A 13,834-nucleotide genomic window follows, 5' to 3' on the forward strand; every position below is an offset into this window, starting at 1 on the left:
AAAGCCAGAGCTCAGATATTACATCACCCCTTGGTCATAGGCTGGACTCCCTCTTACAAAAGATGCCATTGCGTTACAAATGTCACAAATGGTGGTATGAGGGGAGGTAACCATCCAGCAGATGCTGTTGAGCTGACTCTGACTCATGGTGACCCCATGTGTGTCAGAGTACAACTGTGCTCCATAGGGTTTTTTCAGTGGCTGATTTTTCAGAAGTAGATTGCTAGGCCTGTCTTCTGTGGTGCCTCTAGGTGGGCTTGAACTGCCAACCCTTAAGTTAGCAGCTGAAGGTGTGAAGTATTTGCACCACCCAGGGACTCCTAGGAGGGGAAGTAGGAACGATTTAACTGATGTCTCTGTTTTTCCGAAAGCCTACTTGGATCCCAGTAAAGACATTTTTCCCCCCATGATTCATATAACCATGATAACTCAGGTCTTTGGGAAGAATGCAGAAATAAGGCATGCACATGTAAATTGACTATGGACGGTAGTCACTAAATCTTATCTTCTTGGAAATAAAATTTTTAATTAAAAATATATGCTGACCTCATTTGCTTTTGATGATAAGGGAGAAAAAAGTGCCAATCCCCTCTGCTTGAAGCAGTCCTGGGCATCCGTCACTCCCCAAAAAAGGCAAATCCAAGATTTTGTGGTTTGGGAAGAACCCCCAGGAGAGCGGAATGTGGCACATACGGTCCCAGACTTGAGAAAATCAAAGGGAACTCCTGGTCAGCAGGACCCAATACGTTGAGGACTTGTTTCTTGTTGGCTGAGTAAAGAATGGTGGTTGCCTTTTCTTAGCCTAACGATCTCTTCTCTTTACTTCTTCTCCTGATGGCTGGTGTTCTGAGTCCCAGGCAGAGTAAGGGCATTTCACTCTTGAGATGAACTCTTTTTTGCCTACACCAGGAAGTATGACTAGCAGTTGCTGTTTAGGGAGACAGAAGGCTTTCCCTCCTCTTCGGTCATGTACCAAAGTGCTTTGAACACAAACATGGCAGAAACTCATTATGTCTTGGATAATTATACGTGGGTGTGGAGACATTATGGATCCAGTCACGTGTACAAGAGCATAGTGATTACCAACATATTAGGCTTTCAGCAAATATTTGTTGAATAAATAATAGAACCAGTAAAAATCAGATCCAATTCAGTATCAGATCCTACCACAAGGGAAGCTTTTCTGTCAGTACTCTCAGTATTGCCAAAGCATGCCCTTTAAGAAATGGTCTTGGAAATAAAGACGACAATTTGCTTCTGGATTTGGAGATAATACGGTAATAAAGGGCTAAGCTTTTGAGTACAATGAAACATTGTTTGCAATCTTAGAAATCTCTTGGTGGTGAATACTGGCAAAGTAAACTAATACTGGGCCTGTTAATTGGATTGTTTACTCTGAGTACAAGTACATCATTTGAATTCTGGTTGGTGGTATATTGCTGACTGGCCTCTTGGCATGAAACTGAAGAGGAAATTCAGTGTGAGTCAGTATCAATCCTTTAGGAATAATGATTGGGGGAGAAAGAGCTGACCCTGACTGACTTTCCACTTGAACAGTGTTTTTGTAAAGCTATGCATTTTTGAGCATCTTAAGGCCCTCCCCGCCCCATGTACTTGGTACAGACTTCCTAAGCATATGATTAGTGATTAAAGTAATAAAGGGATTCTTGCTTGTTATGAAATGTGTAATGTTTACAAAACAGGCATTTCCTAAAATGGGACTTCATGTTAAAAAAAAATTATTAGGCCTGCTATATTCTGTAAATATAATTTCACAAAGGTAGATATGCACATGTATGATCATTGCCTGTCAGTCATAGGAACTAAATTTCCGCCCAGATACATGCTTTTAGGCTGAAGACTCCCTCCCTCGAGCCTACTGGCAGTGAACGGATGTGCTCAGATGCAGTGTTTAGACATGGAATGCTACAGTAGATGGCAAACAGAATAAGAGTCCAATAGAAAAACCAATACCAGGCAGTCCTCACTTTGTACTGAAGTGCTGGGCCGTAAGAGAACTGTGCGAGATGAAATTGTGCTAAGTGATCTTAAAAACCTATGGGAAAAATAGCAATTATCCAATTATCTTTAAAAGCTTTTGTTAAAAGATTAAAAACTCTCTTACTGTCAGTCATAAATGTCTAGGAAAAAGAAAAATGTTAACAGTGATAATGTTAGATTTAGTGTCCTATGACTTAAAACATTAGAAACAGTGAAGTTTCCCTTAAAACCACTGCCGTCAGATAATCTTCAAACCTTAAACCAAAAATATCACCTGAAGTCTTCTTAAAACCCAACAATACTTTAGCTTAACTAGTAAAAAATGTCTGCCTTGAGCATTATGCTCTTTTAAGACTATCTATATGGGATCCTTGGAAACTCTATGGGGCAGTTCTACTCTGTCCTATAGGATCGCTATGAGTCGGAATCGACTCGACAGCAACGGGTTTGGTTTTTGGTTTTTTATATGGGATCAAATTGACAACAGCAACTTGAAAGATTAAATGGGAACCTTGGCGGGCAGTGAGTTTGTGTTGATGTAGGGAGGACGACTCAGAAAAGGAGGGTGAGTGGTTGCACACAGGGACAGATTACCCAATTAGCAAGGTACGCACAGGCTTACTCCTGCTTTCACCACCCACGTGAGATTGTGCACTGCAGATTAGTAAATCAACACAAGTAAGCCCGTGCGTACCCTGCTTACAGTAAGCATACCTGGTTTACTGGCTAATCTGCCCCTCTGGAAGAATGTTCCCCACAACTTGAAGAATGTAATCTGTGTCACTAAATCGTACACGTAGGAACAGTTGAGTTGTGTATGTTTTGCTGTGTATGGAGCCCTGGTGTTGAAGTGGTTAAGAGCTTGGCTGCTAGCAAGAAGGTCGGAAGTTCGAATCCACCGGTTGCTCCTTGGAAACATTATGGGGCAGTTCTACTCTGTCCTGTAGGGTAGCTATGGTTTGGAATCAACTCATGTCTATGCTATCGGGTTGCTGTGTGTATTTTCAACAACAACAAAACAGTGAAAATTAAAATGTATTGAGTATAACCTGAACAGGGCATACTTTCTTGGCTTATAACTTATGATATGGGGTGAGCATCTTTTCTACACCTTGATGAGTTGTCATACGCATTTCTAAGTTGGAATTAGCTCCCCACATTTTATCCTTTGCGTTTTCAATGTTGTGAAATACCTCTGAGAGTTCCTGTGATGTGAGTTTCTGCCAGCATCACTTCCGCTGGTATGTTGCCATCCTTTCCCTCATTTATCGAGAGGTTTGCCTTCACTGAGTTCTTATGGCTGCAGAATCTAGAGACCGTTGAACAGTATTGCCAACGTTCCCGTAGTCGGCTCTTGCTGCTACCCCTTCATTTCCGTTTAATTCAAAGTTCACTTCTGGAGTGATCACTGTTTCTTTGTTGCACTTTCATCTTTGTTGGTTACTTCCCACCTTCAATTATTCATTCTTGTAAAATATCTTGTGAGTTTATCTTTGGGAGACATGAAGGCAACACAGGTCCACGTTTGCCCTCTGTGTGTAAACTGAACAGCGGAAGTGCGGTGACCGGGCACAAACAGACCTTGAGAGAAGTGACTTGGTCGGTCACTGATAATGCTGTACATCTGTTATTTACATAGCAATTTGTGGACCCAAGACCTAGCAGCAGAGTTTGTATTTATGTGTGGTAACTGAAATTTTAACTCTGCATTTGAGGGTCTGGTGTTATGTAACCAAACTTGGGTGACTAAAATCTGTGTATGTTGGAACCATGCATAACAAGACTACAGGAGTAGTCTCAAACCTGGCTGATCATATCACTTAATGAGTGAAACCGAATTCAGATTCCTGAGCCCTGAGGTAGATCTAAATCACACTTTCCGTGATGACTGGGGCCCAAGAATGTGTGTCAGAGTAGAACTGTGCTCCAGCGGGCTTTCAATGGCTGATTTCTCAGAAGTAGATCAGTCACCAGGCCTTTCTCCCAAGGTGCCTCTGGGTTGACTCGAACTGCTAGCCTTTCAGTTAGCAACCAAGAGCTTAACTGTTTGCAGCACCCTAGGTCTGTCTCTGTGTGTGTGTGTGTGTGTGTATAAATATATGTATGTATGTACACATATGTATATATATATATATATAAAAAAATAAAATCAAGATAATTCTGATGTGTGGACCCGTCTGGGAAACACTGATATATACATAGGCTTTATCATTCCCCAAATCATTACTAAAGTGGGATACGGAAGAGAAGAAACCCATTACCAGAACTCAACACTTGAGAGTCCTTGAAGGAGCTGGGGCATAATGTGGTTGCTACCAGAGGTGTCACTGAAGTGTGGCAACAACAGGAAAGCTTGGCTCCAGGATGTGGGACACCCAAGTGCAGGCCCAGCTACATCACAGGGTCTTCAGCTGCCAGGGTCTTTGAGGTGACCATCTAGCTCCTCTCTCTGGCTAGTGCTCTCATGCTGAAGGTCTCTCAGAGGCAGATTTATAAACCACTCTGAAGTCATCTCTGGTGACTAAATCTAGGCAGAATTGCCCCAAATGCCTTTAAAATATCCCTGAGAAATCAACTTTCTTGTTTATCAATACAATGAGGAGGAAGAATGGACGACAAATAAGTCTTTGTTTTGAGGGTCTGGGGCTGAGGAGTTCCCTCTTAATCTGTGGGATGATAACAAGCCACTGCAGGGGGTGGGGAGAAAGAAGTGTCCAGAAGAATTCTAGATTGGCAGCTGTGTCCACAGAATAGGCCAGTGTTTCAAACCCTAACTTTAGCACAGTTGAATCACCTGGGGAGCTTTTTAAAAACCCAATGCCTAATCGACACCCCCAAACCAATTACATCAGAAGTTTTGGGAGCTAGGACTCAGAAAGCTGCATTTTTTAAAGGTCCCAGGTGGTTCTTGTTTCCATCTACCAGTTGGTAGAGGTGTTGAGCGGCCACCAGGTGGGCCCAGAGACGCTCCGGCAGAAGTGTAGGTAGCAAAGCAGGCTGCTTGTCTGCCCAGCTAAATCGGGGAGTTTCGTTGGAGTGATCTGCTACAGGGTTGTTTTCGTTTGTTTAACTTTCATTCATTAGATTTCTAGCTATTTACCAATGCAGTTGAGTGGTCACAGAATGGTAGTTGGAGAGGAAAAATGAATTTGGAAGCTTGAAGCTGAAAGTACAATTTATGGTCATGAAATCGGTCAGGAAAGTAAACTGATTTTATTATTACTTAACTGCTTAAAAAACTGCTTAGCTTCTGTTAAATAAAATTAGGACAGGAGCAGCTCCATTAATTTCATTGCACGCTTTTCAGTCCAGCAGAGAGGCTGCCCCTCCCCTGTGGATGACTAATAGCATTTGCTTCCAACAGGTTGGATCATTCAATTACTGTGATGGATCTGGGGAGGTTGGAAATTACACCGAAAACCTGTCATCGATGGGTGTCTTTCCCTGCTCCTCTCTCTCCTACCCCTCTTTCCTCATGGCGCTGAAAGTTATGTGGGAACCTCAAAAAATTAACCATATTGATGTGGACTTGGCAGCAGTGAGGAACAATTATGCTGGATTGAGGACCTCAGCGAAGCCTTTGTGGGCCATAAAGTGCGGGCTGCCTCCCGCTTGCATTCACAGCACAGCCTGAGCCAGCTTCCTCTTGATGGGAACTCTCAGTGGGTGGTGCTGATGTGTGACTTACATCCGAGCCAGGAGAATGCCTAATTTCTTTTTCGTTCTTCTTAGAGATGCAATTACTGTAGTGAAATTTGGTCCAGGAGGATGTGATGAGATTCTATTTTAAGGTTATTTCTTTCCTCCTTAGCTAAGGAGAGAATAGCCATTGTTGAACACTCTGCCACACTCCTGGTCTATCCTTGCAGGCTGAATGCTCCAGCCCATTAATTTGCTCTTTAATTCTCACAGGTGAATACCCCCTGCCAGTTGTTTTTGTCCTAGCCTCATGGTTTAGTGTTGTAATCTTTATTCATGACGTGCTGGTAAATTCATTGCTGAGGAGTGGGAAGGGTTGGTGATAAAAAGCAAGTCGCTAGATAGGAAGCCCTGGTTTGGCTGGTCAGGGTTTAGTATCCAGCTCCCCATCATCTGAAAACATCCTGGGGTTTTACTTTGTGCTGGGTTTGCTAGAAGCATGGTGTTCATGCTTGCCTACATACCGGAATCACCTGCATGGGGCCCCAGCCTCAGTATTTTGTAGGTCCACTTGCTGAGGTGAACACGCAGCTGGGGTTGAGAAGCATGGTGTTGGAGTCGGGGGCCAGTGTCTCCTGAGGTGCCAAGTGCTTGGACCGTGTCATCCAGGGTGTTAGCTCAGGTAATCTTCCCAAGAACCCGGCAAGACTCGTAACCTTTCCCAATTTTAAAGGTAAACTGAGGCTCAGTGGCCTTAAATGAGCTGTCTAGGGTTCTTAACTGGTAACTTATCTCTGACCCATAGAAGTCTTCCCACAGTGCTTTCTTAAAAAAAAAAATATATATATATATATATTATTGTACACAACACACACACATTAGCTTGTTTACCTGAGGTAACCATGGAGACCATCTATTGTGGATTTCTTTCAGAGAGTTCCTGAGTCTTTGTCGTGTTCTGGGAAGGTATATTGGAAAAGAAGTCCCCAGGTGGTGCAAATGGTTAACGTGCTCAGCTGCTAACCAAAAGGTTGGAGGTTCGAGTCTACCCAGAGGTACCTCAGAAGAAAGGCCTGGCAATCTATTTCCCCCAAATCAGCCTTAAAAACCTGTGGAGCACAGTTCTACTCTGACACAGGAGTTGCGGTGACTTGGAGTTGACGCAATGGCAACTGGATTATATTGGAAAAGGCTAGAAGATGAATCCCAGTTCATTTATTAACTCTATGTCCAGAATGAACAGTGACCATTTCCTAGTTGGGAAGAGCAGTTAGCAAGTTAGTTACTATGTTAGGTCTATTTATTTTTTGAGACTTAATGATAATGTTTATTTATTTGTATGTGAGTCCAGATGGTAAGTGAGTTGTATTGTTGTTTGGTGTTGTCGAGTGAGTTCTGACTCACAGCAACCCTATAGGGCAGAGTAGAACTGCCCCATAGGGTTTCCAAGGAACGGCCAGTGGATTTGAACTGCCGACTGACCTTTTGGTTAGCAGCCGAGCTCTTAACCACTGCGCCACCAGGACTCCTAATGGAATTGTATAGGAAATTTAAACACACAGTATAAATTATCTTTCCTTTTCTTATAGCCCTGTACATCTTATTACAAACAAAATGCAAAGAGTTTTGAACTTGAGTTCAAAATTTGCCTTTCTTGGTGTAGATGTTTCTCATAGGTCTCTAATCATCACATCTACTAGGTTGAAATTAGAAAATAAAATCTTGCTCTCTGGAGAGAGGCAATAGAGCCGTCCTGGTGAGAATGATGTGAGGTACAGGTGATAATAGCGGTCATTTATTGGACGCTGACTCTGTCTGCCCACTGTCTACACAGGCCTCATTTCATTTCATCCTCACAAAAGCCTCCGAGATACGGACCATTATCCTCTTGCTATAGACGAAGAGCCTGAGGCGGGAAGCTTATGTAATTTACCCAAGGTCACCCAGGCAGTCAGGAGTCAAAATTTGAATCCAGAGCCCATACTCTTAACTCTAGGCTGTACTGCCTCCCAAGAGCTGTACTCTGATCTCTAAGAAATTGGCACCTGAGGACTCCTGGAGGTAGGAAATTTAAGACTAGTATGATGAAGTTTTCACCCACGTTGACTGTAATTGATTGAGTACCTGAATTTCCTAATTTGAAAAAAAGAGTGTTTTGAATAGATAAAATGGTTGCGGTAGGGCCTGCCTCGACTTGTGGTGCCCCTGTGTGTGTCAGGGCAGAGCTGTGCTCCCTGTGGTCTTCAGGAGCTGAGCTTTTGGAAGGAGATCACCAGTCCTTTCTTCTGAGGTGCCTCTGGGTGGACCGGAACCGCCAACCTTTTGGTTAGCAGCTACCCAGGGACTTTGAATAGGTAAGGAAACTAAATAAATTATAATATCATCTTGTAACCTGTGCCATTGTCAGTCAGGGAAAATTTCCTCTTAGAAGCTGGGAGGGGAACCCATGGATATGTGTTCCTAAGGCACACCCAGACTTTTTCTTGGAATAGGATTGAAACCAGTAATGTGTTTTCAGGTAGCCTGGACTCCTAGGTTGGTGAGCAGTGATGCTTTGGATTGAAACTAGCAGAAGCACCTTGAGAGAGACATGTGGGACTTGTCTGTGCAATCACTGTCACCAGTTGGGAATCAGCTCTACCTGTAGCAGGTGGACCTTGAGCACGCCCCCCTCTCTGAGATGTGGAGTTGGACTGCTGATTCTCATCTGTGATTCATTGATTCCGTGGTTCTTTAAAGGGTAAGCAACCCGGCATCTACTAGCCTGGTGTAAGAAATACTCTATTTTTAAAAAAAATAATGCGCTTTCTACCACTGGATATAGGGAATTTCATTACCAGGCAATACGCTAATGGTTGCTGATGTCTAGGGCCTACACTAGCAGTTATTTTACAGTGGCATTAAGAGATAATTACAAAATTAAGATTCCCAGGACCTGTTAATTCCGGACTTTGCTTAGTGGAATTATAATGATTCTGAGATGAAGGTATTATGCAGGTTACATTTATATTTCTTTACTAGACCCAAAGTGTGCAAATCAACATTGCTATCTGCTTTCTGAGTGATAGCTCAGGCTTTCTGTGTAGATAGACATAGTACATTTTAAGATTATCACTAATTTAAGTAAACAAATTAAGAAAAGAAAAATTAAGAAATCTCCTTAAGACGCCAATGAAAGAGTTCTCTTAGGGAGACGCATGCTCTTTAAATATTAAACAATCCTGTGAAAGTTTTGGACAACAAAATATACGAAAAACTAAAGCCCACTGAGGAAGACTAAGATCACAGCAGGACACAGGCAGGCTTCTTTATGCTTAAGAACGAAAGAGTTGTGTTAGACGACGGCTTCTCAGTGCTTCCTGGCCTGGGGAAGGACCCCTGGCCTGCCCTGCTAGCCCCGACCTTGTTGTCCCGCCCCTGCTCGCGCCTGCCTTGCTGTCCCAGCCCCTGCTGGCGCCCACCTTGCTGTCCCCGCCCCTGCTCGCGCCTGCCTTGCTGTCCCAGCCCCTGCTCCCGCCCACCTTGCTGTCCCAACCCCTGCCCGCGCCACCTTACTGTCCCCGCCCCTGCTCCCGCCCACCTTGCTGTCCCAGCCCCTGCTCATGCCCACCTTGCTCTCCCCGCCCCTGCCCGCTCCCCCCTTGCTGTCCCCGCCCCTGCTCCCGCCCGCCTTGCTGTCCCAGCCCCTGCTCATGCCCACCTTGCTGTCCCCGCCCCTGCCCGCTCCCACCTTGCTGTCCCCACCCCTGCTCCCGCCCACCTTGCTGTCCCCGCCCCTGCCCGCGCCCGCCTTGTTGTCCCGCCCCTGCTCGTGCCCACCTTGCTGTCCCCGCCCCTGCTCCCGCCCACCTTGCAGTCCCCGCCCCTGCTCCCGCCCACCTTGCTGTCCCCGCCCCTGCCCGCGCCACCTTACTGTCCCAGCCCCTTCTCATGCCCACCTTGCAGTCCCCGCCCCTGCTCCCGCCCGCCTTGCAGTCCCCGCCCCTGCTCCCGCCCGCCTTGCTGTCCCAGCCCCTGCTCCCGCCCACCTTGCTGTCCCCGCCCCTGCTCCCGCCCACCTTGCTGACCCAGCCCCTGCTCGTGCCCACCTTGCTGTCCCTGCCCTTGCTCACGCCCACCTTGCTGACCCAGCCCCTGCTCGTGCCCACCTTGCTGTCCCTGCCCTTGCTCACGCCCACTTTGCTGTCCCAGCCCCTGCTCATGCCCACCTTGCTGTCCCCGCCCCTGCTCCCGCCCACCTTGCTGACCCAGCCCCTGGTCGTGCCCACCTTGCTGTTCCTGCCCCTGCTCACGCCCGCCTTGCTGTCCCAGCCCCTTCTCATGCCCGCCTTGCAGTCCCCGCCCCTGCCCGCCCCACCTTACTGTCCCAGCCCCTTCTCATGCCCACCTTGCAGTCCCCGCCCCTGCTCCCGCCCACCTTGCTGTCCCCGCCCCTGCTGCCGCCCACCTTGCTGACCCAGCCCTTGCTCGTGCCCACCTTGCTGTCCCAGCCCCTGCTCCCGCCCACCTTGCTGTCCCAACCCCTGCCCGCGCCACCTTACTGTCCCCGCCCCTGCTCCCGCCCACCTTACTGTCCCAGCCCCTTCTCATGCCCACCTTGCAGTCCCCGCCCCTGCTCCCGCCCACCTTGCTGTCCCCGCCCCTGCTCGCGCCCGCCTTGCAGTCCCCGCCCCTGCTCCCGCCCACCTTGCTGTCCCCGCACCTGCTCGCGCCCGCCTTGCTGTCCCCGCCCCTGCCCGCGCCATCTTACTGTCCCAGCCCCTGCTCGTGCCCACCTTGCTGTCCCCGCCCCTGCTCCCGCCCGCCTTGCTGTCCCAGCCCCTGCCCGCGCCACCTTACTGTCCCCGCACCTGCCCGCACCACCTTACTGTCCCCGCCCCTGCTCCCACCCACCTTGCTGTCCCCGCCCCTGCTCCCGCCCACCTTGCTGTCCCCGCCCCTGCTCCCGCCCGCCTTGCTGTCCCCGCCCCTGTTCCCGCCCACCTTGCTGTCCCAGCCCCTGCCCGCGCCACCTTACTGTCCCCGCCCCTGCCCGCGCCACCTTACTGTCCCCGCCCCTGCCCGCGCCACCTTACTGTCTCCGCCCCTGCCCGCGCCACCTTACTGTCCCAGCCCCTGCTCGCGCCCGCCTTGCAGTCCCCGCCCCTGCTCCCGCCCGCCTTGCTGTCCCCGCCCCTGCTCCCGCCCGCCTTGCTGTCCCAGCCCCTGCTCCCGCCCACCTTGCTGTCCCAGCCCCTGCTCCCGCCCACCTTGCTGTCCCAGCCCCGCTCGCGCCCGCCTTGCAGTCCCCGCCCCTGCTCCCGCCCGCCTTGCTGTCCCCGCCCCTGCTCATGCCCACCTTGCTGTCCCCGCCCCTGCCCGCGCCATTTTACTGTCCCAGCCCCTGCTCATGCCCACCTTGCTGTCCCCGCCCCTGCCCGCGCCATCTTACTGTCCCAGCCCCTGCCCGCTCCCACCTTGCTGTCCCCGCCCCTGCTCGCGCCCGCCTTGCTGTCCCCGCCCCTGCTCGCGCCCGCCTTGCTGTCCTGCCCCTGCTCCCGCCCACCGTGCTGTCCCCGCCCCTGCTCCCGCCCGCCTTGCTGTCCCCGGCCCTGCTCATGCCCACCTTGCTGTCCCCGCCCCTGCCCGCGCCATCTTACTGTCCCAGCCCCTGCTCATGCCCACCTTGCTGTCCCCGCCCCTGCCCGCTCCCACCTTGCTGTCCCCGCCCCTGCCCGCTCCCGCCTTGCTGTCCCGCCCCTGCTCGCGCCCGCCTTGCTGTCCCGCCCCTGCTCCTGCCCGTCTTGCTGTCCCCGACCCTGCCCGCTCCCACCTTGCTGTCCCCGCCCCTGCCCGCTCCCACCTTGCTGTCCCCGCCCCTGCTCGCGCCCGCCTTGCTGTCCCACCCCTGCTCCTGCCCGTCTTGCTGTCCCCGACCCTGCCCGCTCCCACCTTGCTGTCCCCGCCCCTGCTCGCCCCCACCTTGCTCTCCCCGCCCCTGCTCATGCCCGCCTTGCTGTCCCCGCCCCTGCACATCCCCAGCTTGGTGTCAGGCCTTCCAGAATGATCTTCATCCACCATCACCAGGGTCCAGAGCTCACTGGAGTGGTTTATAGTCCTGGGGAACAAGATTAGGAGACTTGCAATGATCAGGGACATTCCTGATGGAGATGAGGGACGGCTGTATCAAAGCTGGGTGTGTGTGGCAGCCAGGAGGGACTGGGTCTGGGGCAGGTGATAGTGATATGTGTGTGTGTGTGTGCAGTATAATGTCCTCTCTTATGTCTTCTTGCTTTTGACGTTATTCCTACATCAGGCACACACATGTACTGAGCACTTACTACGTGCCTGGCAACATGCCTAGGTATCTGAAAAGAAACAACTCGCCTTTAGAAGCAAAACAAAATGAAAAAAAACAACCAGCCAGAAAACAAAGCAAACCTTGTAGCATAGCAGGATGTTAGGCTTGTTCTCTTTCTGCCACAGTAGTCACTGAGGAGCTGTAACTGAGCCGTGGTAGAAGTTACTGACTTCACGAGGTGGAGGAGGGTCACCATCAGCCCAAAGCTGCCTCCTGTGAGCTGCAGGTCAGATATCCCTCCACCCTCCAACCTTTTTACCAATTCTGACACCAGCCATGTTCTCAGCGCAGGGACCCTGGGTCCAAAGATGGGCTCTACTCCAGGCTCTTCTTCTTGATGGTAATGAGGTCCCCCCCCCAAACTCTTTGGGATTAGCCCTTTTATAAGCCTACTCTTCCCACCAAGACCACAAACTGATCAATCTCCTCAGTAGGCTACAGACACCTTATTTGCTTAATAATTGACCAATCCCTTCAAGGGTTTCGTGCACCTTGGACAGTTGCATAGTGAACTATCCAATCCCTTTGCAAGATTGTGGCCTAGCAAATCATCTTGGCAGAACTACAAATCCAGGATAAGACAGGCCATATAGAAAAGAGAAACCCATGTACTGTAGCGACCAGGATGAGATGGAGATATCACAGGTAATGAGTGACAGGCCCTCCTGGGTGCAGATTTACGAAGGAAATGACCTGGAGAGTTTGTCTTATGACTCTTGAAACTCTCAGCCTATGTAAGAGCATTCAAGGAGGGCCCAGAGAGAATAGTGGGGTGTGGGGACTGGGGAGTGGTTTGTTTTGTGAGAGCAGTTGCAGAACTCAGTCCCTCCCAATCTTGGGAGAAGACTGGGGAAATTCTGCCTTCTAACCCAAGCAGCGGGGGCTTGGAGGGGCCACTCAGAACATTTTGAGATTTTTACTGGTGCCTGCCTGTGGCCTGAGGACTAACCCTTGCCAAGGAGCCTTAGGGGGAAGGATAGGGCCTGTCGCTGCTTTTGTGGGCACCATGAGGGAGCTGCCTCCTGGGGTGGGCCTGACCTCCAAAGCTGGTCCAGGCAGGGATGGTTTCTTAGGGAACAAATATGGGTCACATGGAAGGGAGCGATGTCACTGTTTGGGGAATAGTTCCACAGGGGTACCTGGAAGGGTGTGGGGACCTCAGTAGAATGTGCTCAGAGGCTGAAGAAGTAGTCACAAGAGACCAATAGCCTAGAGAAGCACTGATATGGGGCACGTGACTGCCAATCTTTTTATTATTTAAGGGTGACCACTTTGTATAGTGAGGGCAGTGGCAGTTCAGTGGTAGAATTCTCACCTTCTATGCAGGAGACCCAGGTTCAATTCCTGGCCATAGCACCCCATATACAGCCACCAGCCAGGGGAGGATTAGCCAGTAATTGAGGCACTCACCGGCTCACATGAAGTAAAGTATGCAGGGCCTTACTTGCGTTTACCTACTAATCTGTAGTGAAGAATTCCACTTGTTTTTCACCACATATTTGATGTGGTGAAACCACGTGAAGCTGTTCACTACAGATTAGTAAATACGCACAAGTAAGCCCATGCATACCTTGCTAATTGGGTAATCCGGCCCTGGCTACCACCCATCTGTCCTTGGGGGGTCGTGTGTTGCTATGATACCGAACAGGCTTCAGTGGAGCTTCCAGACTGAGACTGACTAGGAAGAAAGGCCCGGTGATCTGCTCCTGAAAATCAGATGAAAACCTTATGGATCGCAATGGTCTGATCTGCAGCTGATTATGGGGATGGCACAGGACTGGGCCATGTTTACGCCCATTGTTTGTGGGGTTACCATGAGTCACTTTACTCCCATTGTTCATGGGGTTACCATGA

General features: G+C 49.7%; 1 protein-coding gene across 3 annotated transcripts in view; it reads left to right on the top strand.

Moving 5' to 3' along the window:
• PTPRN2 (protein tyrosine phosphatase receptor type N2) overlaps positions 1-13,834 on the top strand; it is a 1,957,978-nt gene that overhangs the window by 367,359 nt on the left and 1,576,785 nt on the right. The window contains exon 1 of one of the 3 annotated variants that reach the window (XM_049861883.1): positions 11,970-12,206. The exons of the other annotated variants lie outside the window; for them this stretch is intronic. The gene's annotated coding sequence lies outside the window, so the exon portion shown is untranslated. Of the gene's footprint in view, positions 1-11,969; positions 12,207-13,834 lie in introns of those variants that run through there. 3 annotated transcript variants of the gene reach the window in all.

This window comes from Elephas maximus, chromosome 20 (genome assembly GCF_024166365.1).
Source record: "Elephas maximus indicus isolate mEleMax1 chromosome 20, mEleMax1 primary haplotype, whole genome shotgun sequence".
Lineage (NCBI taxonomy): Eukaryota > Metazoa > Chordata > Mammalia > Proboscidea > Elephantidae > Elephas > Elephas maximus.